Source organism: Chamaea fasciata, unplaced genomic scaffold, assembly GCF_029207755.1.
Source record: "Chamaea fasciata isolate MVZ Bird 193981 ecotype frontalis unplaced genomic scaffold, bChaFas1.0.hap1 SCAF_6, whole genome shotgun sequence".
In the NCBI taxonomy this organism is placed as follows: Eukaryota; Metazoa; Chordata; class Aves; order Passeriformes; family Sylviidae; genus Chamaea; species Chamaea fasciata.
Genome location: NW_027094091.1, coordinates 56,313,242 through 56,339,901, shown reverse-complemented (window position 1 = coordinate 56,339,901; position 26,660 = coordinate 56,313,242). Strand labels below are relative to the sequence as shown.

The window sequence follows — 26,660 nt, the reverse complement described above, 5'->3', positions numbered from 1 at the left end:
TGGTTCTACATTTACTTTGTCCTGCTGATAGTTTTCATGATTCCATTAAGGTGGCCAAGATCTGACAAAGCTGAGCAGTGTTTTGCAATCAAGTGACAACATTTCTGGGAATAGGCTTTGGAATGACTAAAGTGACATGATATGGCTCTGGCTATTTTATGTTGGTCTCAGTGAAATGGAAAGGAAATGAAATGGAATCCTTTTTGGAAGTTATTTCACTCTTTCACTCTCTCACTGTTTCATACATATCTTAAAGAAATCTAAGAGGTATTTTGCCCTAGATGGCATTTCCTTGGCAAGACTGAAGATGTGTTAAAATGCAGAGCTGGTGCAGCCTGTATAGTGCTACTGATTGCAAAGTCTGAGTCTCAGAATTCTAAGCTTTAGCAGTTATCCAAGTGTCAGGGAGAGGACAGATAGCAATGTTTTATTAACTGCTTTTCAGTCAATTTTGAGCAGTTTCATGCTGCATATTTACTACTGCTTTCTTCAGCCCCGTGTCTTGAAAGATGGTGATTCTGCAGTATCATGGCAAGTGGTTCAGGGTATAGGTGGCCCTGTCCTTCCGTAACTGCTTACCCTGGAGAACTGAAAAGATTAACTACTTTACAGTATTAGCTGCAGGCCTAAGTGGGTCATGCCATGCAAATGTCTCTGATTAAAAGGACAATAGATGCTGCTGTATTTGAAAAAAAAGCACTTTAATACAAGTAGTAGAAATGTGATAGAATATAATAAGCACTTTTGTACTTGAGTGCAACTGCTGAGCAAATGCCCACTAGGAAAGGGCTAGCAGAGTAAATCATCACAGGTTAAGTTCTGTGCTTTCAAAACAGGACTGAAATATAATATGTTGGGTTTTTCCATTTTTTTGATGGAAAAGCTAATTCCATTTTCATTTGAGAGAGCACGTATTACATCTCCAGCTGCTTTAAATTTCCGTATTTTACAAATTCTCAAAGCAGATAATATTTTTTCCCTGTGTTGTGCCCCGAGTCTAGAGTTCTCTTTTTCTACTCTTTCTGGTAATCAGTACTGGCAATTACTGTTCCTGTTCTGATAACATTTGTGAGAATAAACCAGTAGCTTGTAGCTAGTTCTGTAAAGCTTGACAAAAATGTTAAAAACTGACACCAATAATTTGAAAGTTTCAACATAAATGACCTGAATGAAATCAATAAATAAAGCTCAGAAACTTGGCAGACGCCATCACTAGCAACAGACCTAAAGCAAATTTGCTATCAATGACCAGGTCAGCCAAGTTTCTGAGCTTTAAATAAAGGCTAGGAGAGATATTTATGGGCAAACATCTTTTACCATGTTCTGCTTTTTCTAGCATAGATTGGAGTTCTTTAAGAATTGTTTATTAAAGTTTCAGTTTAGGGTGGAATGTGACAATCAGAGATACAGTAACTTAGTGCCAGTTTATCCCTTTGCCTCTCAGTTTCCCTATAGTACAAATGTGACTTGTTCAGAGGCTCACTCATCCTTCAGAGCACAGTTCTCTCTGAGCTCTCCTCAGATGATTGACCTGAGCTTTATGAGTGCTTTTCTCAATGCTTGTGAGAAAAAAAAGGTGACATGAGGTACCTGGTGCTACTTGCCTGGTACTGTTGTGTGCTTTTGATGTAAAATGATATTGTGGAGCTAAGTGGATTTTTCCATAGATTTCCTCTTCAGGGGTGGCATCTATAATTTTTCTTTATATTCCCAGCCTTTGCAGGATGCCAGTAGCACAGTTACTGTGGTGTTTTATTGCTGAAATTACCAACATATTTTCCTGTATGCATTGGAATTCAGTTAGCATGTGTTTTCACTTCACTGAACTCATTGTTGAAAGCAGCTATTTTCCTAACAGTGTGTGTTATGTCTCATGCTGGTCAGTCTGAACATAAGAATGTCCCAAGATAGCAGGCAATGGACCAATCTAATGGATTAAATTAATGCCTGTTGTAGGCTGAACAGCTTCAGCAAGAATTATCTCAGAAATTAACTTGACCCAATATGTGAACAGAACAATTATTATCAAGAGTACTGGTGATATCTTCCCTTTTACTTCTGTTATTAGAGCTGTAATGCAAACTTTAGTCCTTATGAGAATGGATAAGGAGACATCTGCCCTCACTGAAGTCAGAGCTGTTCTTCGTACATCCAGCCAGACCCTTGGCTGGTGTTATCAGCCCAGCTGATTCCAATGCATCTGCAAAATCAAATACCATTCTCTAACTTTCTCCAAGAAACGAACATTACAGCAGGTCTGCACAATGCTCTGGGCTCATAATGATGCAATTTGATGTGCAGTCTGTTAGTTGGTTCTGTACAGGCCAGAATGGAGATTAACTGTCCAGCCTACCTTGCAGATGGTAAAAGCTGAGACTAGTTGTGACAAGATACCCCTGAAATTAGTAAAAGTAGCAAAATTGTTTGACTACTGGTTAATAGTTAGATGCCTTCACTCTGCCTGATTGATCAAATGCCTGCTTCTTGTCACCCCCACCCTTTCTTTCTTGTTTGAATGGGTTTGAGGCAAATTTATTTTAGTAATGAGCAACTTATTATCACAGCATGAGAGATTTTACTCTTGCAAATCAAATGTATCATGGGGTCTATTACTATCTTAAAATAAATTTTAAAAAAACCCCAACCAAACAACAAACAAACCAAAACCAACCCTAACAACTTTTTGGTTGTCTGAAGCAAATGAATGTACTTTTCTGATTTTGCCTGAACTGTGGGTTACCATCTTGCAACCTTTACTGTGTTGCATTTTCTTGGCAAGCTCTGCCACAGGATGAAATTTGAGGAATTAAATAAAGTAACAACAAGCTCTTTTGGCTTCCATTTCTTCAGGGTGCAAAAATGGCATATTTGGTTTTCTTCTTTTCCAATTACTGCAATGTAGCTTGTTTGCTTGCTGTCTGAAGAAAAAGCTAGAGAAGAAAACTTACGGTATTTTTGGGGAAAATGTTCATTTCTAGAGGAAATTTACTGCATTCTAAAGACATTAGTTTAGTACCAATAGTTTAATGTGTTTCAAAGATGAATGAAATAACCACTAATGCAGTCTCAAAGACCATGGAAACATCTAAGAAGATTTTTCACAATTTTTTTCCTGCTTAGCAAAATAGATCTTTTACTTTCCTAGTTGGTCTACTAGGTCTTCAATCATTTTACATGTCAATAATAAAGCAGGGGCTAAGGTCTCAGTGAGAAGTCATCCCTAAAAGGGAAAAATGTGAAATGAAAAAACAATAAAAGAGAAAAACCACTTGTAGCATTCATTGACTCATAACAACAACTTTTGCGCCCTGTGAATCTTAATCTCATTGCAGGCAAAAATTGGAATGAGACCTGGCTTTAAAATGAGTGTTAAAAGTCTTATACGTTAAGACAGCATTTATGTTGCTATTCAGTGGGGAAAAAGGCAATGAACTGAATGCTGTATAATTTTCAAGAACTGAGTCATTCTCAGTCTACTGTCTTGCAGATTGAAATGTTTTAATAAGCTCCTTTACAATGGCATCTCTACTTTCAGGTAGTGCTGTCCACTCCAAGGGAGGCCCTGCCAGGTATTTGCTTAAAGCTGTGAAGTATTGGAAGGCTTTCCCCCAAAATGGAATTTTCATTTTAAAATAACCTTCAAAAACCAGTAGCAGTCTAAGACGTGTAAGAGGAACAGCGACACTGAAGATAACAAATTCTGGCAGTCCCTGAGTCTCTTTTTTGCCCTTTGAAAATTAAGGTTGCCAGAGAGGGAGCTTTTTCCCTGAGGCATTTCCTTAATGTTTTCCAAATGTTGCTTCATCGAAGACAAATGGACAGAGACACTGAAGAATCCTATTACAGATGCAGATTTTTTTTTGTTTTCAAATATGTTTCCATGTTTAGCTGCATTCCTGAAGCTGTAACTGAGATAAAGCATGTATAAAAGCTTTGCTTGTAGAGTTCTCCACAGCTCAAACAATTTTCCTTCAAGATGCATTAGAAGCAAGATGCTTCCAAGTGTGACAATGGTTGCTTTGCATCATAAGCACTAAATCTGGTTCATGTAAAATATTCCTTTGTTGGCAAGGAAACGTGCTTCCAGCATTCACTTGCACAAAATTCAGCAGGAGTTCAACAAATTGTAGTTCAGCTGCTGAAGCACAGTCAGCTTGGACTGCTTTATTATTATTTCCTACACTCAGCTAAAGCTAAAAAGCAAATGGGGAGAACAGAAGGAAGGGGGAAGTCAATGGCTCTGAAGGACTAGAAGTGATAGACAGGACCAAGCATAATAAAAATTGAATTTGTGTATACTTGAAGCAAATTGAAGCCCATGTGTGTATGTTTTACACAGGCCAAGCTTCCCATCTGATGGTCTCCATCATATCTACAGATGAGCTGACTGAGGGTGTGAAGTCATGGTATACTACAGACCTGTTTACAAAGGTAATTCAGACACAATTTTTAGACATGACTGAGTAGTGTACAATTTCTTGATTTTTTTTTCCTGAACAGTTCCCTATTCTTTCTCTATTTTCCCTGTCTTTAGAGCCTCTTTGTTGAAAAGTTTGGCAACAAAAGTCAGGATCCTGTAGAGAAGCAGACCATGGAAGCCTACACAGAATCATTGTTACACTGGGAAACACATGTGGAGTCTTGCTGCCAATGATATAGTTAAGAAAAACTGTTCTTCCGTGACCAGACTGGCAACAACAGGGACTAGTGGCAAATTTAAATGAGCCATTACTGAAACACAATTTGGGACATGCAGAAAATCAGTCTAAGCTTCCTGGTCATAATGATCTGGTTCTTTTTTTCTTTTCACAACAACAGATCAGTTGGTAATAGCAGGTGATACCATATAAAAGAGAGAAAGAAAAATGAGTTGAAGCCTCTCCAGCCATAAGCTTTGTAATATTAAACCAAATTTCCTCGTGTGCAATAGATTAATGTTTCCAGCATGCAAACAGGAGTCACTTGGCTCCATAATATCTTGCTTAGCAAAACCAGAAAAACAACAAAGATGACTGGGATAAATGCTTATTAAATGTAATTACTTTTTCCTGTTTTGGAGAAACCCACAAAGGCAGCTGTACTATCCATACACCCCTCTCCAAGTCTATTGTACATGTAGTCAATGTGTATTTAATCACTAGAGTATGCAGAGTGTAATATCTTTCCCACTTGAAACATTTTAAGCACCAATTCAGCAACTTTCGGCTTTTTGAAGAGATACTAATATTGCAGCACATTGTCCCAGGGGCTCTTCGAAGGTAAGTCTCCAGTTTGGCCATAGGTGGTTTGCTCTGATTTAAACTGAAGGACTGCCGAAACTATATAAGCAAAAAAAAATTGTCTCCCCTTAACATTTCATTAGGCTCTTTCATTCATCTCTCCTCAACATCACCGCAAAACTCTCTGTAGAGGACGGGTGAGGCTGTACTCCAGATGTCTCCAGAGTAAAGAGCTTTCCCTTCCTTTTTGGCCTCAGGCACTGATCTTAAATATGGCTACTATTGCCAGACAGTGGTGGAGATTAATATCAAACATAAAACTTCCCTGAGAGACTATTAGGTCAGTGTTGACCTGATTTTAATAACACATAGTATTTCCATGGATTGCAAGCAGGTAAACAGCTTTGACAAAAACCTTGCATAAATGGACTTGGAAATGGAGAAGACTGTTAGAAAGTCAGAAAAGATACAGAGACTATTTTCTGAAGGGGAAAAAAAAAAAGGGAATATAATGTAGAACAGCACTTCACTGATTTAGAAACTTCTTGTATCACTAATGTGCAGTTTCTTGACTTGGACAGCTCTGCCTTAAAATGCTGTTGGGAAAGCTTCTTAAAAACATTAGTGTCATGTCTTGCTGGGATCCAGTGGGAAAAATGTACTTCAAAAAATCATGTAGGGAACCTGAAAGAACAGAGGAAAGTTTTTCTGGGATTTAGTCCTCTTTTGGATTACACACGTGCCAACAGCTGCTAAAATTGAGATATTCTGTGTTAATCTTTTGATGATTCTTCATGAGAAATACAGGAGGGAAATGGATTGCCACTTCAGATAAATTATATTTGGGATAATATAAACTTCAAAGCAAAAATGCTGAAGAACTGGAAGTAGTTCTTCAAGTATATGCCTTATAAGAAAATACCTTTCTTCTTTGAGAAGAATCAGTAGTTGGTCTTGAGTCCAGTATTGTTGGTGGTGTGCCTAGAAATTGCTGATGTGCCAAGGGGGGAAGTAACCAACCTGTAATTTTCTGGATTATGCTTTATCCCTTCAAAGGAAATTTGACCTTGCTGAGACAGCTACTTACACCCTAGAGAGCAGTCTGTGTGGCAATTACTCCTGACCACATGGCCAGCCCTGGGATGTGATTGTCTGCCTCAGCTTTAGCAAGGCTTTCAGCACTGTCTCTCACAGCATCCACATAGGCAAAATCAGTGTGGGTTAGATGAGTAGACAGTGGATTGAGAACTGGCTGAATGACAGATCTGAGGGACATGATCAAGGTCTAGTTGGAGGCCTGTCCATAGTGGTGCCCTCAGAGATTCAATACTGGGCTCAGTATTGTTTAACCTGCTCACCAATGACCTGGGTGAAGGGGCAGAGGCCTTCTCAGCAAGTTCACTGGTGTCACAAAGCTGGGAGGAGTGACTGACACCTCAGAGGGCTGTGCAGCCCTTCCAAAGGGCCTCGGCAGTTTGGAGAGATGGGCAGAGAAGAACCGTCCGAAATTCAACCCACTGTGGTCACTTCCAACCTTAAACTATGATTCCTGGTAGTGTTTTTAGCTAAGTGAAAGTCCAGTGAAGAAGTATTGCTGCAGGGCCTCCAGCGGTGCACCTGGATGCAATGCTTGTCCCTGGCAATGTGCCTGCCATATGTGTGTGCTGCAATCAGAGATCTGCCCAGATGCCACTGTGCTCTATCCAGTGCTCTGACATGCACAATCTCTGCCTGGTGCACTTATGATGCTTTGTTGTGAGCAGGCTGTGTATCCACCTTAGGCTACAGAAGGATTGCTACATGCCTGAGAGCATAGATTATATCTGCATTTCTACTCATGTGTGTGTCTGGCCATTTGTGTATGCTTTAGACCATTAGTTTTAAAACAGTGCTGCTGCTCCTCAGACTCCTGTTGGGACACAGAACTGTTCCTGCTCATGCTGCAAAGTGTGTAGTGTTTCAAAATCAGTGTTTTGCTCATAGCATGTTTTTTTTTTTTACTTTGTTTTACAAATTCTAGTTCTTGAGTCTATCCTCACCTTACAGCTTCCATTGTGAAGCAACTGCTTTAAAAGCTTTACGAGTTGTGAGAGCCTTATGAGGTAGCTGGTCTTCTGGGTACATAAAAAATGGTTCTTATTTCTTCAATGGCTATCTAATGTCTAGGGGATTTAACTTCTTCTTGGATGCAGCCTGTAATCATCCAGTCTAATATTTCATTCCCAGCACATTTAATAGTCGTCACACTTCAACAACTTTTTTTTCCACCTCTTTTCTTTTCAGCCGGGAATGTCATGATGTTTGAGGCAATGAGTCTCTCTGCATCTGGTTCAGTTGACACGGGGTCCCTTGGCAGGCAGCTGAGATTCTGTCTCCCATTAATAATTGTACCTGGCAATGTGGCAAAGGTTTGGATGTCTGATTTGTATCTTCTGTCACAGTAGAAACTCTGCCTGACATCACAGAAGCTGCAGGTTTTTAAAGCAGGAGGGCTTATTTGGCCAGGTTGAGTGACCTCAGTTATTTATAGTACACAGCTCAGTGGCTTTGGGTTGACACCAGCTTTGGAGAAGAAGTTTGGTGCACTTTCTTTGCAGCTCCGCCTGGCCTCGGCCAGTTTCCATGTCATGAATCCTGTGCTTGGGCAGGCCGGAATGGACTGGTTGACAAGCACAGAGGGGATTGCTTCTAAATTCAGTCTAATGTCCTGGAAACTCTCTCCTTAAAATTATAGAGGCCTTTTAGAGCTATCCTTTTTGGGAGAAAATGGAGACTTCCTGATAACTATTCTCTTCCCCTCTGTATTTCAAATGAAATCTGGTACTTAATTCATTATTCAAGCCTGTGGCTTGTCCTGCCCTGCTGGTCAGCCACGATGGACTTTCTGTAAATCAGCCATAATATGTTCTCAGTGATACATGACTTGTTTTTCTTAGTTCTTTTATTAGCAACCACACTTGCTGTTTAGTCTCAAAATGAGGCTAATTTTTCCGTGTACTTATCACGCCTAATCCTGCTGCTTTCCCAGTGAATTTCCCAGTCTCCTGAGACGGAGCTGCAATCAGCTGCCCATTGTTTATCCACCACGGCTTCAGGAACAGCAGTAGACTCCTGCATCCTGGCTGCTTGTGAGCCAACTCTCTCTGCAAGCATTACTCACACCAGGAGCAACCTCCCCTTCCTATTATTGCCTCATAACATGGAGCACTCTTTTCTTTTCTTGAGGTAGTTGTATTAATGGGGCCCAGAATGCTGTTTCCCACAACTCTTTCAAAATCGCCTCTCAGCTGCATATTTATCTTCCTATGAGGCATGCTGTTTCCATAGACTATTTCCCGGCCCTTGACATATGTATCCTCAGATTGCGTTCCTCTTTTCCACTGGATCTCTTTTAGCTGTGGCCTGTGTATATGTTCCGTATCAGTGGCCCTTGCTGGGAAAAAGAGAAGGTGCATCACAAATTGTATTTAAGGGACAGAAGTTAAATACTATAAGAACAACAGTAATGGATTTAGCCATATCCTCAACCTTTTTCACCCTACTGGGATTCTGTCTACTGTTGAAGTAAGAGAGAGAGAGGCTAGAGAAATTCCAGCTGTCATTGAAACATACTTCCCTACTGGTGTAGTTTATAAAGTGTGCCAGGTGGCGTGCAGTACATTGAGCAGATTCATTTTCATGAGTTCAGCTGAGGCCATCTATTGATTATGTAGTAAATCCAACTTTCAAACTTCTGAATTGGGATTGGAGAATTCCTGGTTGCATGAAACACATCAGTGATCCAGCCTAAACTCACCCTGAAGATTCAGATTTGTTCAAAAGCAGTACGTTTACCTTGTACTGTAACTTGTAATACTGTTACATTACCTTGTAATTCTGTTTCATTACCATGCTGTCAGATCAAGCGCGGTTTATTCACACAAAACCAGCATAAGAATCACCCTGGGCTGCATACTCTGGCTAATCTGCCAAAACCACCATGACCTTATCCAGATCAAAGCAGTATTTCTGGGTGATCATGTGCAGCCCTGGCGTTCTTTGCTGGAGATCTGCAGTGACAAGCACACAATGATAAGTGATCTTGAGCTCTTGGCAGAGCTCAGGCTCTAGGTGTTACTCTTCAGTCTGCCTGAGCCATGGCTGATGCCATGAAGGGAAGCTGGACATCCACAAAAATTCTTGAGGCTACATAAATTAACATTTTTATTCTTCAGGACTTGCCAGCAGACTGCTTGGTTCTAGTCTCTGTGGGAGTGTCTCACTTGTTCCTTCCTGTTTCTGTAGCTTTAACTGTTTCCAGCACTTGAAGAGGAATTCACTCCAAGAATGGCTCCTGTTGCTGAGCTTTCCCCAGGCATCACTTGTGAACATGTGATGGAACATGCGAGGAGCAAACCAAAGTTAAGATGAGATTCTTACTCATCAGTAAGTGTATGGTGAAGAGAATCTCAAGACAAGACACAGGAGGTAACATTACCTGGGCATTGTTGATGCCATTTCTCACCTTCACATCACAGAGTTCCATTTCGACTCACTGTGTGATGCTGAATCTCTTCCCCGCCCCCCACCCCCCAAAAAAAACCCACAAGCAAAACAAACAGACAAATAAATAAATAAATAAATAAACTCCAAACTATACTTTCTCACTGTAAAAATCCCCTGACTATATCCTTTGAGGAAAAGAGATTATTTTTACTAGAGCCAAACCTCAGAGTAGCTTAGTACTCTGATTAAATTTTTAACAAAAACAAAAAGCAAGAGAACAAAGCAAAACCCTACAGCCTATTACATGTTCAAAGTTTCAGTTTTCCCAATTTAGCAGTCATTATCAAATGTTAGTGACAGGTGTAATCTGAGTGCCACTGCAGAATGAAGATATAAGCAGTGTCCGTAGTTTGGCTACTCCTCTGTTTTGTGTGTTGGGAAGAGATATTTGAATCCACAGGTTGTAGCCACCCCGTTTTGTCAATCCTACAAACCCCATAGTTTTGGCTATGCATTATAAAGTATTATCTCTTTGCACACCTACTGCTAATTTTCTGGGGTATTTAAACTGGTTTGGGCTCTTTCCTAAGATGAGAGTGCTTTTGGTGTTGTCTCATGCAGTCCAAATGCAGTGAGGCAGCGTCAGAGGGGTCTGCTGGCTGAGTCCACTGTCTGCAGGAGAAAGGGAGCAACCAAAGGTCAGTGGTGGAAAGCTGCCTTAGATTCCAGCTGCATATGCAGCTGAGATCTGTCCAACAAAGCCATGTCCTTCTTTTTCTCTAGGCACTCCAAGGAGCAGAAGCCTGTCCAGTGGCTCTCAGCATACATGGCTCAGGGTTTAGAAAGGATGGCCCTTAAGTTTGAAAGCTGTGCTTACAATAAGAAAACAATTGTATCAGCAGTGGATATGATTAATCTCATTTAGGGTGAACTTGTTTCACTCCAGCATTTTTTTTTACTTTGAATCTAAAATAGCTGTGCCCACTGTGAAGCACAGGATGTTTCTGTGTTGGATCTACCAATATGAAGAACCAGACTGGGATACAAGTCTGGCAGTAAAATGGGTAAAACCTAAATCCCAAGCACAGCAAAGAGGCTGTTTAATTTCCTCTGACCTACTTGCTGGCGCTTCATCCTTGCTGTGTTCCATGCTGCTGAGAGCAGGGCAGGCCTGGAGCACCCAGGTTTCTTCTGACAACCTCTAAGCCAGAGCAATTAATTCATTTTTTTCAAATTTTGCTTCAGCCATCTAATTTACACTTCTATGTATAAAGGAGTCACCTGGTTTGTTTAGCAGATCTGGCCAGCAGATAAGGTGGTGAGTAAAAAATGGGTAGAATAGATTCAGCTAAAAAGACCAAAATAACAGAGGAGTTTATCTGGGAGATTTTTTAGTTTCCCTTCTCCTCTCACCTGCCATGTGCTTTTTGAGCCAGGGAGGATGTTCAGACACTCCCAAAGTCTTGATACTCCCCAAGTATGAGGCTGTCATGCACTTTCAATGATCATATCATTTAATAGCCTCCTGGATAGCTACAGGGGGCAATTTGGAGGACGTGGATTATATCATATTAAAGTACTTAGATTTGTACTATTAAGATGCCTGTCCTGGGCAACAGGCAAAATCAGAGAGCATAAAAAAATATTGGTCAGAAGGGGTCCGCTTAAGCAACTTGTGTCACTACTGGGTTTGTGCAGCTGATCTTCTTTTACTGCTGTCTGCCTTTTGAAGAATTAAACAATACACAGGAGTACAGTGCAGAGGTGTGTTATATCCTCCTACACTGAAACACTGCCCCAATGGTAGCTGTGTCTTGAAATGTCACCCTGTCTCCAGCTCATCTGGTGAAAAGAAAAGAAAAGAAAAGAAAAGAAAAGAAAAGAAAAGAAAAGAAAAGAAAAGAAAAGAAAAGAAAAGAAAAGAAAAGAAAAGAAAAGAAAAGAAAAGAAAAGAAAAGAAAAGAAAAGAAAAGAAAAGAAAAGAAAAGAAAAGAAAAGAAAAAAAATATAAGAAGAAAAAGACAAGAACTCCAACTGTAAGAAAGAAATGCAAGGAAATGTTACTTGATGCAGTTTTTAAAGGCAATAGATAAAAGTGGGAATTATTGTAATTGTCACTTGCTGAAGTCCTCAGTCTGCATCATGCAGCCGAGGGAATTCTGGAGGTCCTTTCTAGGTGACTTAAAAAAAATGACAAAAGATGGTCTTGATATCAGTGACTCCTGAATTCTGTCCCATGTATGGTGCCTGATTTTATGTGGAGCACTTAAGCAGCACTGCTCCAGGCTGCTCTAGTGGGACACAGAGGAGTAAATGTACCTGCTCAGTGGAGCCCAACACACAAAGCCAGCCTGGCAGCCAAAGGGTGAACTCAAGCCCTGCCCCTCAACCTGCCCTGGGAACCATAACAGGTTCTGAAAAGTGACTGCCCTGACTGCAGCCCAGGTTCTGCCATGTCTTGCCAGGTGCCAAATGTTTACCAACATAAAGAGAGGAGTCCTCTTTTCCTTAAGAAATTACATTCAATATCCTTTGATAAAGTCTTTTGAAAAATTATATGCAGTATTTTCTTGTCTTTTGACAGCAAGAGAAACAAGGGATCTTCAGAAGTTCTAACATGAAAGGTAAAACTGATTGGAAAAAGAGGATGGAGGAAAAGAGGTTTTCATAACAAAACTTTTTTCCACATACTGTGTATTTGCAGCAGTTCCAGGAAGTAACATAATACTGTTTTGATTAGTATTTAGATCACTGAAAGCAACTGATCCGTGTGAAATAGCAGCTATTGGGTAGATGGTGGTAAAGAGGGAAACTCCTTAGTGGTTTAATATAGGTGTTACCAAATACACTGCTATTGTATGCTTGGAATCCATATTTTCTAACCATGTCCCATCATAACGTCCTCGTGCTTCCTCAGTATTTACACATATAGCCTTGCAATTTTTTTCCTTATCAGCTTTCTCATAGTTACTTTCTCTGTGACTATTTTCTATTAAACCTGTATTTGTATTATTTACAGGCACCTCTGTGTTATTCCCCAGGGGTTTTTCACGTTGACTTCTTTATTTGTAGTAGTTTATATTTTTCTTTCATGGCTGGCTATAGGTTTTCCTGAAATGACATTCCAATTTTAACATTGCCATATAATGTCAGTGTTAAAATGTTTCTAAGAAAGAAATGCACTGTGATAATTTAAGCCTCAGAAAATGAAGAGGAGGCTGGTATAAAGGAAGAGGCTCCTCTGAGGTCAGGCAGAATTCAGCATAGCAAGGGCTTGCTTCTGCCACCTTCAGTCACCTTGAGCAGCCTGTGATTTCTGAGGGGCCACACTCTTTCAGATCCCTTGGGCTCCTTGCCCAGTGAAAATCTCTTCAGTGAGGACAAGGGGAGATGAATCTAAGAGTTTCCTGCCTAGAAGCTTTCTGAGAAGATTAATTACTCCGTGAAAGAGTCAAGTAATGAGAAATGACATTGCTTTTGTCGTAGGCCATTGGGTCCCTGGATGGTCATTCCCATTTTCCAGGGCTAATCTCTAAAGTAAATAGTTGTCTTTTTGTTGACTGTCAGTGGTGTGTCACTGTGCAGTGACCTGCATGTGCAAATGCTCTGGACTAAGATCTTGTGGCCCCTGTCACGTCTGTACAGGGTGTATTTCCTGCTCCTCAATGCCCCCTGCCATCAGTTCCTTTCAGTCTGAAAAGAAGGAGATTGAGCAATTTGTCACCGCTTGTTGAGAAGTGGCCTTTGCTGCTTGATGGCCAAGTCCTTTCTTGCTGGCCTTTCTTCTCTTGCCTTTGAACCTCTTTTTCATTTCTGAAGTGATGCTTTGCTGCATCCCTCCTCCTGCCTTTTTCTGCTATTTTCTGTTCTCTGCTTAACTCCTTCCTTCTTGACAGGTTATGGCTTGACTTGTCTGTGCATGCACACAAACACACACACAGAATTTAAGTAAACAGAAAAATTTACTTCCAACAGCACCTACAGACCTACTTTTTGCTCTGTGATTTCACAGTCTTGTGTGGTCTGCTTTTGGTCCCTGACTAATTAAAATTATCATGACACCAAAGCAGCATGCACACACTCATCCAATTATTTTTTATTTAGTTGTATATATTTGTTATTTCCTTTCTAAGCCATATGAGAGCACCTTCCAAGGGGCTGTTTCTTTGAAAACTGTTGATGTCAGGGGATGATGTATGAGTAATGGTTTGCTGTGCAGCTGCACTGAGTCTTCCACAAGTAACAGTGAGAATACTTAAATTAAAAATCTTCACTTTTATTAGGAAATTTGCCTTGGTCACATGAGAACTTTCACCTGCTGACAAATCCAATATTTATCTATCAATCTATCTACCCATCCATCCATCTGTCTATCTGTCTGTCTATCTATCTATCTATCTATAAAACACCACAAAGGGAGAAAGTGAAGCTACCCAGAAATCTAATCCTCTGTATCCCACAAAAGTTATTTCTTTGTTCCTCTTGGCACACTCCTCAGCATGGCCTTCTTCCTCAGTGACAAGATTGAGGACTTCAGTTTGGCTTTGGGAAGAAAACCAGGTCCACACACCCGTATTCTGTGTACAGCTATTTATTTTCCACATGGTTGCCCTGTGACGATTTTTCGTGAATAAAAAGGTGCAGTGAAGAGATTCTCACTGTGAGGAACCCCGCAGTGCTGCAGCTGATGACAGAAGACAGAAGGGAACCAAACCTTAGATATCCCAGCCTAATCAATTGGATTGTAATGCAGTACTGTCACTTTTTGTCCCTGGTCCTTTTAAGTACTCTATTTTTTTTTCTCTCATAGAATGAGAAAAAATGGTTCACAGAATGAGCCAAAGAGTATCAAAGAGTGACTTTGTGCAGAAGGCATCTCAGGGGTCCGTTCCCACCTCTCCCAGGAAGCTGGCCAGGAGGCGTACCACTTTATCCCAACTGAAGGGGAAAACCAGGGATTTTTCTAGAACTAAATACCAGCTCAGCAGTCTCTGGGACACATGAGGAACTGGATTTCAGCCATGTATGTCCCAGACTTTACATAAACTGAGATCTTGTGCACACACCTCTGAAAGGTTTAAACTGCTCATCTGGTGATGGAGTGTCTGAAACTATAGGAAACAAAGCCCTGCCCTCATGTCACAGATCTTGCAATCTCAGTAGGTGATAAGAAAATGAGCAGATGTAAAACCAAAGGTGGCATCCAGCTGTGAGTTTGGAATAAGTGTAAAAGGGAGTAACCTCAGCACAGGGGCAATGAGTCACTGTCAGTTGTTAGGTTTATCAGAAGGCATCACTAAGTCTTAAGCAGAAGTTTGAAGTGCCTGTAGATTCTCTTTACAGCAAGTTTCTCGTTTCCAAAAGAAATGTTATAAAAGAGGAAGAAGCAGTAGTGCAGCATCGGAGAGCACCAACAACTGGAGAGTCACCTCTTACCTTCTTGGTCGGCTGCAAGCAAGCACCGAGCAAATGTGTGCTTTGATAGAAGGGGGTAATTGCATGGAAAAGATTTGATCCAGTAGAGGTAGATAAAGAATGCAGAGTATGAAAATACTATTGAGGTCATAAGTCAGCAAGATACATTTTTCTGCAATGCGTTCAACAGTTTTCTAGGGAGAAAAAGTAGATGGGTTGAAATCAGGAAGAGGACGCTACAGATGTAGAGGTGCGACAATGAAAACCTGAATCAGAACTTTACCTAAGGAAAAGGGCCTGGATTTTTAAGGGAGTTTGCAGGTAGAATGAACATGATTTGTGTTGAACAGGTTGCCTCTTCTCTTGCCAGCTGGGTGCATTAAAGAGAAGACTGCTTTTGCCAATCACAGGTTACTCCTCTGACAAAATTACTGAAAATTTCCATGCCTGTCCTTATTTAGAAACAGTTGCAATTAAGGAAATCCAATTATTTCAGTTCCCTCTGTTTTGGTTCCTCTTGTTGTTTAAATTAGCTCCTCTGCTAGAATCTGCAATCTTTTGCAACTTCTGTTTTCCTCACTATTCCTGATGTAACCATTATGTCAGCATAAAAATCCTCCCAGCTTGCACAGTGCTTTTCTATAGTTCTGAAATCCTGTGAGAAGATTTTTGTTCAGGAACCTAAAACTTTAAGGCTATCCAAACTGTGTTTCTGAATTTTTATCTTCTTTTTTATGTCACTACTTAAAGCAAAAACTCTAGGGCGTTCTTTAATTAACCCTCATCTAACTCCCACTCATGTTCACAGAAATACTTCCTTTCATGACAGTGAACCTGATCTGAGTAAAGTTAAAGCCTAGATAATACCAATCTCACTTCAGGAATATAAAGGATTGTTGTAATATGAACAAAGATTAATGAGCAAAGACTCAGGAAGTTTCCTGGTGATGCAAAACTGGGGAGAGTTGTTGTTACACCTGAAAGCTCTGCTGTCATTCCATGGAACCTTGATAAGCCAGAGGGTAGCATGGAGAGAGACTTTATGAGGTTTAACAAAGGCAAAAGCAGGGTCCTGCATGTGGGGAGGAATAACCCCAAGTCCCAGCACAGTTTGAGATGCCACCCTCTGGAGAGCAGCTCTGCAGAGAAGCATGAGGGAGTCTTGGTGGGTGACAATTTGACCATGAGCCAGCAGTGTGTCCTTGTGGCCAGGAGAGCCAGTGGTACCCAGTGGGGCATCAGGATGAGTGTGGCCTGCCCCTCTACTCAGCCCTGGGGAGGCCCCACCTGCAGTACTCTGTTCAGTTCTGGGCTCCTTTGGAGGAGCCACTGAAGAAGGTCCAGTGGAGGAACACAAAGATGATGAAGAGTCTGGAGCATCTCTTTTATGGGGAGACACTGTGGGGGCTGGGCCTGGTTAGTCTGGAGAAGACTGACAGGGGATCTCATTCATGCACATAAATATCTCAAAACCGGTGTCAAGAGGAGTGCCAGACTCATTCCATTGGTCCTCAGCAGCAGGGCATGGAGCAAAGGCCATAAACTAAACCACAAGCAGTTTCACCTTAACATGAAGAAGAACTTCTTTACACTGAGGGTGGCAGGGCACTAAAACAGGCTGCCCATGGAGGTTGTGGAGTCTCCTTCTCTGGAGACATTCCAAACCCCACCTGGACATGTTCCTGTGTCACCTTCTGTAGGTGCCTTTGCCTTGGCAGGGGGGTTGGACTTGATGATCCCCAGGGGTCCCTTCCAAACCTACCCATTCTGTGATTCCGTGAATGCCCATTTCAATATACCGCACAGAAGTAGCGTTTCCTGTACAGCAGATGTTATTGAGGATTTTCCGAGGATAGTTTTCCAATCTCTATTTAGCATAAACTGTAGATGTGTTAGATTGATGCTTGTGATATGTAACCTACAATGAAAGAAACAACCCCTCTTGTTTAAAAGGACAGGGGAGGTGATAGCACATGCCATGCCAGAGGGATTGTAAGCAGCTGGAGGCATTTGTCTCTTCTGGAGGAGCCAGTGGCCAAGAGGAGTCAATACTCAAGTTGTCCTAGGAAGAAAGGTAAGATGCCTTTGGCGTTTGTTTCTTCAACGAGATGAGAACAGAAGTCAATTTTGAGCCATGAATTAAAAAAAAAAAAAAAAAAAAAAGGAATATTTTATATTGTTTTCAACTGTCAGGCAGAAAGGAAATTGTTCAGGTTCTGCAGATATTTTTGCTAGTGAAAATCACAGTTGTGGAAACTCAGTGGCTACCAGGCTAACTCAGGGATGGGGCAAGATAGTACAAGACAACCTTGCTAATCTTAGTGTTTGAGGCTCTTGAGATTGAGGATCCAAATTACGATGTTATGACAGTATTCATAAAAATATTCAATATTTTCTGTCAATCTGACACGTGGGGCTGTGGAGATAACGGTGATGTAGGAGGGCCACGGGCTGAAGTTTCTCTTTTTTCCTCACCAACCATACAATGGGGAAAGTGAGTAAAGCTGAGGCTGTGATTCTGAAGTCTCTCTGCACTGACAGAAGCACAGGCTGCTGCCAAAGACACAGAGCAGCACATTTTGACAACAGGCTGCTCTTATACTTAGAGTCGTGGAATTACAGAATACCCTGAGTTGGAAGGGACCTACAATGATCACCTAAGTCTATCTCCTGGTCCGGCACAGGACACCCCAAGAATTCCACCCTGTGCCTGAAAGTGCAGTCCAAATGCTCCTTGAACTCTGTCAGGTTGATGCTGTGACCACTTCCCTGGGGAGTCTATTCCAGTGGCCGAGGGTGAAGAACCTTTTCCTGATATCCAAACTCCTCAGACACAGCTTCAGGGTGTTCCCTCAGGCCCTGTCACTGTTACCACAGAGAAGAGATCAGTCTCTGCCCTCCTCTTCCCTTCGTGAGGAAGCTGCAGACTGCAATGAGGTCTCCCCACCATAGTTAATTCTGTTAGTTCAGGCTTGCTTGTTGATAGGAAATGGGGAATTACTCTGGCTTCCATATAAAAAGCAGCAAAAACCACAAAGGTAATTCCCTAAGTACGTAAGTTAAATTTCTCTTCTAGGTTTAATTTTTTCAAAAGCACTAGGGCGTTTGAGGCAATGTTATGTTACCTGCTACACCCAATTTTTGCATAAATTTGATGATGAACATCAGCCATCATAACAGCAGAGAGGGTGTTTTGGAGAACACCGAGTGCCTGGACATTCTGGAGGTACATTGTGCCTCCATCCCTGCTGTGCTCTGGCAGTGGAGCACAGTCAAGTGACAAGTTCCAGCCTTTCTCCCTCTCTGAATATGAATGCTCTGTCTGCAGGAAATACGGATGAAGAACTTCAGGCCTGATCACTGCTGAGGCTTCCAAACCTTCCTGTCACTTTGCTAACTCCAAAGGTCAGATCTTCATCAGCATGATGCTGCCAGTTCAGACAGATGCACAGACTTCAGGAGAGGTACAGAAACTAATTATTCTATAATTAGCAGAGTAGTACAAATCCAGAGAAACCATCCAAAATCATTCCAGATTGCTTTTTTGCACTTCCTTGCATGAGTTTTTTCTTCACTTGTAGGTAATTCAGTACATTTAAATCAAACTGAGGTAAGTATTTTTTCTTCTGATCCCTGCTTGGAGTTTCTTTTCTTTCTTGGAACATAGTCACTTTCAGAGAGTTGCAGACAACGGGTTTCCTTCTAATCATCTACACACCCCACATCTGCCCTTTCACTTTGCATGTTGATGTCCAGAGCTCTTTGATGGTAGTCACCTGATCAGTTTCTTCAGGCAATGCCTGAAGTGATGTCTTCAGCTGATAAGCTTTTTTGGAAACAGCCTCTCAAAATACAAAACATCCAGAGCCTGCAAAGGACAGATGTAGGTGTGCACGCTATTGCTAACTATCCAAAACTTTTCCATCTATAAAACAGAATAAAAATGTTTTGACACTCTTCAAACATTTTCTTTAATGATGATAACTGAAGGGGCACTGAGAGCAGGCTATGTCCCATGGCATTGCCCCACCTCACTGATCTCTGCTGCCTCTTGTTCTCACTCTCTGTTGATCTGTGTTTTATAAAAGATGTGAAGCAGAGATTAAATGTGTGCAGAACCCAGCAGAGTACAGCTTTGATCTCTGACCACCTCTTATTATCAAACTCATCAATAATAACGTGGAGTTCCTGGAGCACAGTTTTTTGTTCAATACTGTCCACAGGGAGAATTAGCACACAATTTCTCCAGTGTCTGAAGAAAGATAATGCTCAGCTGGTGCACAGACAGCATTCCTCTCTTCTTCCTGTTTACCTACTTCCATGAAACATGCAGAAAGATAACATACAAGAGACCTTTTGTGTGAGTTGCAGGTGGCCAGAGGTTCAGAATAATGAAGGCAGGAACTGAGAAATACCAGAACCATGACTTATGTTTTACTTCCGGATCTTCTAAGCTAAAAATGAGCTGCTTTCTTTCCAGTTAAGGAAAAACAAAACTAGGATGATGCCATTGCAAGTGGTGTGCAAAGTGTAAAACAGGCCACAGAACAAAAGTAAGGCTGCTTTACTAGGCTATAGACAGTAATACATCATTCTGCTAACAGAGGGCAATGTAGAAAAGCAAACGTGTGTACAGAGCCTCTTCTTCCTTAAGCGTGAATTAATGACATTTTTACTTTGCTTCTTCATGCTAAGTCAGATCTGTGTTTCTAGAATGACAGTGCTTCATATAAAATCTGAAAGTATCTACAGCCAAGACTGTGATGAGGTTACCCCAAATAACCATCCTCATGAAAACCTACTTCAGTCTATAATAAGTCACTCTCCTCCTCCTGAGCTTTCTTGGAATAAAATTCTACAGGAAGTAAAATGGGATCTTGCTGACTCCACTTTTCCCCAGCTTCTCAGAAATAGTTCCATTAGAAGGCAATCAGTGCAGCAATTTAAAACCTACCTTTAGAGGAGGCTGAAGGATTTGTTTTTCTCCATGAGAATGCACTTCAGGTTTCACACGCAGAAATGGGAGAAGGTCACTCTGGCTCACAGTCTGCAATGCTAATCTAGCAAATGCTGGGGAGATAGGCCAGTGTTCTGTGCTTCTAGCTGTTTAACTGCCAAGGGAACAATCAATCAAGTAAATAATAAGAGAATCTTTTTATCTTTCTTAGACAGATTTGGGCTTGGTAGGGACTACACTGGAAATATCTGAGCATAACTTTTCCTCAAGTGTGTGACAGCCACTGATGTACACATCCTGTGCCATGGGTGGGAGAAAATTCCCCATTTGTCATCACCACTGCAGCACTTGTGTGGATAGAACAGCTGGATCTCTTGCCCCTCTACAGCACTGGCACCATGTGCAACAACAGCAGCCAGCAGCACTGTTACATAAATGTGTCCAAACTCATACTTCACTTTGATTACCTATAAAACCATATTCTATAAAACAGGAGAAAGAAAATGCCATTGCTGTCCTTAAATAGATCAAATTTCAGTAATAATCCTGATAATTCCTTTACCTTTGGTTTAACAAATGCAGGGAAGGCCTAGGTTGTCACTAAATCAGCTGGGCACTAGTAGAATGAACTTGGTACAGCAGCAGAGATTCAGTGATCTAATTAAAAAGTCTCAGGCTATTGGAATTTTCCATTATGAGATCAGAAGGTTTGTCTGCCTCACAATTTTGATGCTATCTTGACTTGTCTCATATATCACAGACATGTGGAAATTAATTTGGGGGGGATTTAGAATGTGTTCTTTATGGCACTCTCTTTTAGGAAGGTTGGGAAAAATGTGCTGTCCATTTAAAGGTCCTAAAATTTGTTTCCAGTGCTTCTATATTGTATTCTGATACCTGACCTTTTCTTTTTATTATTTTCCCATCAGGAAAAAAGAAAATCTGGGCTTCTCATCTTCTTAGTGGTGCAATTCCATAGGAGCTTTTAAAACTTTCCTGATGCTACAAATACTTCCAATTTTCTGCGTGTAGGGCATTGTAGCACTGCCTGTAACTCTTCTGAGCAACCTGTTCCAGGTTAGTTTCCATTTCAAAAGCACAGTTTCTTTTGCTCCTTTCTAAATATTTCATGGAGGTCATGTTCCTAAATTATGCAGGAAAGGCTCCACAAAAAAAGAAAAAAAAAAAAAAGTAGATTCTATCAGCAATCAAAGCCATAGAAATGGTATTGTCTGCTAAGTGGTATCTGGGCATGTTCCTATTTAATATAAAGGTAAGAAGGTAATGCAATCCCAAGTCTTTAGGAGGTCCTGTGGAGAACAACAGCAGAACTGGAGAATAGAGAACATATTTGATGATTGTGTTTTCAGCCGCAATCACAGCACAAAACTCCTGCTGCATATCTTCTTTTCAAGCTGTGTTATAGATACATAGAGTGTGTACATATATAAAAATATGCAGGGTATTGTGCTAGGCAGTAGTAATTGGTGCAGGGTGATTGGCAAGAATGAACAGTGTACATGTCGAAACAAACTCTGAAAACAAACACTCCTGAAGCAGAGATTGTTTTTTGTAAAGCTTATTTCACAGTTCACTTCAGCTGAAATCACCTTTTTCATATCTCCTGTGTGGCTGTTGCAGAACAAGGTTGTACCTGAATGACAGCACTTGGCCCTGGTCATGTGCCCGCAGGATGTGTGCACATCCAGTTCCACCCCACCTTGTATCAACACGGAGGATGTGGAGTTACAGTTTAGTTCCTGCTGCAGGACTTGTGGCAAGGTTATGGTTTGAGAATAAATCTGCTAATACTTTCAGTCTGCAATAACTTTATCTGCATTTATAACTTCACAAGGAAATAGTTACTATCTTATTATTAAATGTGAAGATTTAATATTAATGTTAATATTTCCCTGCTTTTCCCCCCCCCCTTTTTTTTTCTTTTTTTGTTAAATATATGCAACTTCTTTTTTATCTGTTCTGAATTTTCTATTTGGAAGAAAGCACTTCCACTTACTGCCACTGAATTGTCATTGGGCTCATTACCTCCAGTGAGATGAGCAGTGGCATGGAATAATTAAACTTACTGTCTGCTGGTAAGCAGGGAATATTTCCACCTTACTCCTTTTCATTTGACCTTTGGTTAACATATTTCTCTTTGCTACGTGGATGGTATTTCTTCCCCTGGATGCAATGTGTTGCTTTATCCTGGATGAGACAGTGATTTCTACAGCATTGTTTTCAAAACTGTGTTTGCGAGGAAGAAAATGCAATCTTTTATACTGCTGAATGATGACAAATTTTGTCTGAAAAAATACTTATTAGATGGCAATAAAATCTGATTTTTATGCCTATGAGAATTAATTTCCATAATGAAATTTCATTATTAATATTTTAAATGAAGTTGTGTTGCTCTGTTTATATAATGTAGCATTTAATCACATAAGTATCTAAATCAGAGCTTTCTGGTGTAACCTACTACGTAAGAGTTAGCTCTTGGGAGATTTCACAAAGAATCAGAAGTTAATTGATAATGAAATGAAGAGGAGTAATGCTTTTATTGTAAGTTTTTCCTTAGTTAATAGTAAAAAACATCCAAGATCATAAAAAAACAAAAGAAAACTCCAACAAACTCCCAAAGTGAAATATAAAAAAGCTGCCTGTCAAAGTGAAATGTGGCCTAGTTACAGCGTGGCATGGGCTTGATTTACTGGAATCCAGACAATGTCTGCGGGTTACTGGAATTTTCCTAAACAAATTTTTGCTTCTTTTATTTTTAGGTCATTTGAGTGCTTGGGAATATGGACACCCTATTGACCAAAATGTATGAAAAACGCTGCATGGGAACCAGCAGCAGAGGCTTACCCACACCATCCTAACAATATTGGCCACCTGGATTTGGTCAGAAGGAAAAACAAGGCAAATGTTGTTCCTCATCCTGCCAGAGGTAAATTTCTGGGAACCTCTTGTTCCTTGTCCCTGTTTAATTTTTGCAATTAGTTTTATATTAGTGAAAACAGTCTTAGTATAGTAACTCCCTGACCCTAGGCAATAGAGTATTTTTCTTTTTCTCGATTTCTCATTTTCCCCTCTCTCACTCAATTTAATTTTTCTTGGATTTCAGTGGAAAAACTTGCCTGCCAGGGATAACAGAACATGTGGGCTCGAGTCCCTTTGTGGCAGAGAAGGGAGCATTAAACAAGGGTCTCCCTCAATTTCTCTTTGCCTCTGTCCTGTTGGTCTCGCCAAGCACCATGCAACTGACAATTTACAGGGTCTAGTTTTCTCACCTACTGGGAAATCAGTCACACCACAATGATAAATGGGGTGTTTAATCTCAAGAGAGTTAATTTTTGCAGCTAGACTGTGTTGCCAAATTCTTTCCCTGTTACTGCAGGTCATCAAATGTCCTCAAACTTCTTGGCATATTTATCTGTGCATGTCTCCAGCTTCAGTGTAGATATGACAATAGGGCAAGAAAACAATCAAGGGAGGAGCTTGAAAGTTCCTACTCAACAAAGAGGGTATCATGTGCTCACTTATTTAATCAGAGGCTGGGGCATATTTTAGTGCAACAAAGTTTTACTTTGTTTGAAAGAAACCTTAAGTTTCTGCTTTTGCTACCTTCACTCTCCTTGAGCAGCACGTGATTTCTGAGAGATTGTGCTATTTCAGATGACTCAGGCTACTCATAAATTCTGTAATAAATAGATTTTCAAATTGAAAATTGAATACTGAAAACCAGTTCCAACTGGAAACCAATGTTTTCATGTTGGTTTTCAGTTCAGAAAAAGGGACTGTACACTCTTTAAATTGTTCTGTGTCTTTTCTTAAGATGAGTGTAAATAAACAAATGGGAAAGCATCTTAGTAAGAAATGATTTAAACAGCCCCCTCTGGTCCCATGTTGTATCAACTCTGTCTTATAAAATGATAGCTGCTACAGCTGATAAAAATGAAAAAGCTATAGTACAGAAAAAAGGACATAAGTCACCTTATACCTATACAATAGTTAAATACTGGCCAAGAGCAACTGTCTGCCACTGAGGGGTTTAAGTGCATGGCCGACGTGATCACTTGTGCCTTTGTGCAGTCAAAGCAAATAACTTTATTTAATTTCAGAGAAATAATGTGTAAATTTATGCCTGTTTTTAAATTAATTGTTTTATATTGAAATAAAACCAGCAAATCTATTGCTCCTCTGGATACAACATCATTTTTCCTCTTAGTAAAATGAATGCAAAGAAGTAAATGGGACATGTGAGCTGCTAATGCATCACTTAGTTTCCAGCAGTGCCTTAGATGATAAGGATTTAGTCTTTCAAGACACTGTAAATCTGGGTGAAAGGTTTCAGTGAAAAAGGGGGAAAGGGAGGAAACTGTGACAGAAATCATTCCTCTGTTTGGACAAATTCATAATGTGAGGATTCCTTTCAGGCACAATATGACTGAAAGTAACCACACAGGAAATTTAGATGTGTCAGGGCCTCATGAGAATACAGGTAGAAACTCTTTTCCAAACCCAAGGAAGGAAAGGCAGACCTACTGGGGTAAGAGAATCCTGCTTTGAATAATACCTCTATAACTCGGCGTGCCGATGAGGTGTGCATTTATTGGCAGTTATTGTTGATGTGCTGCTTCTCCCCTTTCCCAGCCTCCCCACACCAGATCTTCTTTGTCCTTCCCATTTTTTTCTTTAATTAGTTCTTTTCTTTGGTCCTAACACATAGCAGAACTAAACAAAGCTTTCCAGCCTGCTTGGAAGATCAAAATCTGTAAAATTAAATGGAAGATGGAGAAAACCCCCTCTGTTTGCACAATAAAAAAAGAAAAATAATTTTAATGAAGATCATCATAATAATTCCTCAAATACCACAGCAGTCTGGCCACAAAACTATAAAAAAATGTGGGGCAAGGGGGAGGAAATCCACCCTAGCATCTCTCATTTTATTAAAACGCTCATTTTTAAGTGCTGCCATAAATTTAACCACCAGATTTAAAAATCCGGACTTTGTGCCCATGTCTAATTGCAGATCAGGAGGTGATATGTCCCCACAGGTTTTCATGGTTTCACTTCAGAATAACTGATGTATGAAGGGTCTTTTTTTTTTTTTTTCTTGTGTAGACCAAGACAAAGATAATACAAAGGAACCAGCAGTGAAAGAAAGCAGCTGCAGAACAACAGAGTATCACTGAGCCTGGATTTCATGTGCCACAGTTAAACTTTTTCACTTTAATTCACTTTCTTTAGTGTGTCTTTGGTGTTGTTTAGTTGATAGACAGGAGGAGATGTGTAGATATAAATGATTTGTGAAGCCCACTGGACCTGAGATGTGTTTGGAGCTCATGAGCTCTTCTTCCTGAAGAAATCAAAGTCAGGCAATATTAGGAAAAAATACTCAGTAAAAAATGATGTAAGTTATCCTGTTGTGATTTTTTCTTCTTTTATTGAAAAGTTTTGAATTTAGAAAGAGAAAAGTTGTCCCCAGGACAGTAAAATTTATAAAGTCACCCCTCCAAGTGTTTATGGTGCCTTCTGAAAGAAACATGTCTTATTTGTGTCCTTTTTGTAGCTTACTGAGTCTCTGCAGCACATGGAAAGACTGAGCTGTAGGAAGTCACCTTTGGCCACCTCCGAAATGGAACTTCAGTGGACTGCTCAGATAATCTCTCTGTACTCCTCCCAGACTATTTATCCTTGTTTCAACCACCAAACCTTTCTTTGCAACCCTGCCATGGCTAGCTATTATTTACCAGAGGATTTTGGAGGTTCTTTTTATTGTACTTTGGGAGGGATTTTTAAATTAAAATCACTGTAAATTGAAGATCAGTAAGCCTTGCTTCAATATAAGAGAAGTTAGATAAAATGATAATGAAATTTATTTTTAAATAATATAGGCCTGAGCTAGAATGGGTTTTTAATGGAAAAATAAAAGGAAGGTGAAAAGATCAGGAGTTAAAAATATAAGAGAAAATAATCATACACAATTATTTTCTTACAATAGTCTTTTATTTCTTACTGTTGACCTCTAACAGACATTCAGTCTTCAGAAAGATATGGATTACCTTAATTTACTAAACACTTAAAAAGCATATAAATCCTCAGGTTCCAGAGTTAAGTCACATTTCAAATAAATGGAACAAAGAAAAACAAGTTTCTCTATATAAAGCTATCGTTTCTTCATTGTCCATAAGGTAATATCTTGGGATTTTTCTCCAGTGCTAACTTCTGTCAGGAGCAGGGTGCTGAGGCTGATTCTGGCTGGTGGGTCAATTTATATTTCTACAGTGCAAGTGACCACAAGGTGAAGTAGATGTGGAGTGATTTCCCCCTACAAGAAACTGGTTACAGCACCAGCATGTCTTTTAAGAAAACTTTGGATCCCTGCTGTCCTCCGAAGATGCCCCAGTTCAGCTGCTGGAAAGAAGACACATCCCAGGTGACCCATTAGCAAAGAGAGAAATTGGGAAGCACATGCAGAAGAAAATAAGTTCCCACAGGCCCTTTTATGCTTTATTGTGTTTTGTGCAGGATTCTCATCAAAGGTAGTTTTGTTTTCAAGATGATTTTCTTTTTTCAATTCA

The 26,660-nt window shown here is 40.3% G+C and overlaps 2 long non-coding RNA genes across 4 annotated transcripts in view; both read left to right on the top strand.

Moving 5' to 3' along the window:
• Window positions 1-26,312, top strand: part of LOC136291405 (uncharacterized) — a 68,748-nt gene extending 42,436 nt beyond the window's left edge. The window contains exons 8-15 of one of the 3 annotated variants that reach the window (XR_010721524.1): window positions 4,340-4,431; window positions 4,535-5,258; window positions 17,073-17,193; window positions 18,448-18,583; window positions 21,006-21,153; window positions 21,718-21,858; window positions 22,857-23,023; window positions 25,649-26,312. This is a non-coding gene — a long non-coding RNA (uncharacterized lncRNA). Of the gene's footprint in view, window positions 1-4,339; window positions 4,432-4,534; window positions 5,259-17,072; window positions 17,194-18,447; window positions 18,584-21,005; window positions 21,154-21,717; window positions 21,859-22,856; window positions 23,024-25,200; window positions 25,505-25,648 lie in introns of those variants that run through there. The other 2 variants (XR_010721522.1, XR_010721523.1) reach the window with 2 other exon arrangements.
• LOC136291406 (uncharacterized) lies at window positions 9,510-13,029 on the top strand. Its single transcript, XR_010721525.1, has 3 exons — window positions 9,510-9,686; window positions 10,326-10,402; window positions 10,488-13,029. It is a non-coding gene; the product is annotated as an uncharacterized lncRNA (long non-coding RNA).
• Window positions 26,313-26,660: the final 348 nt, after the last annotated feature.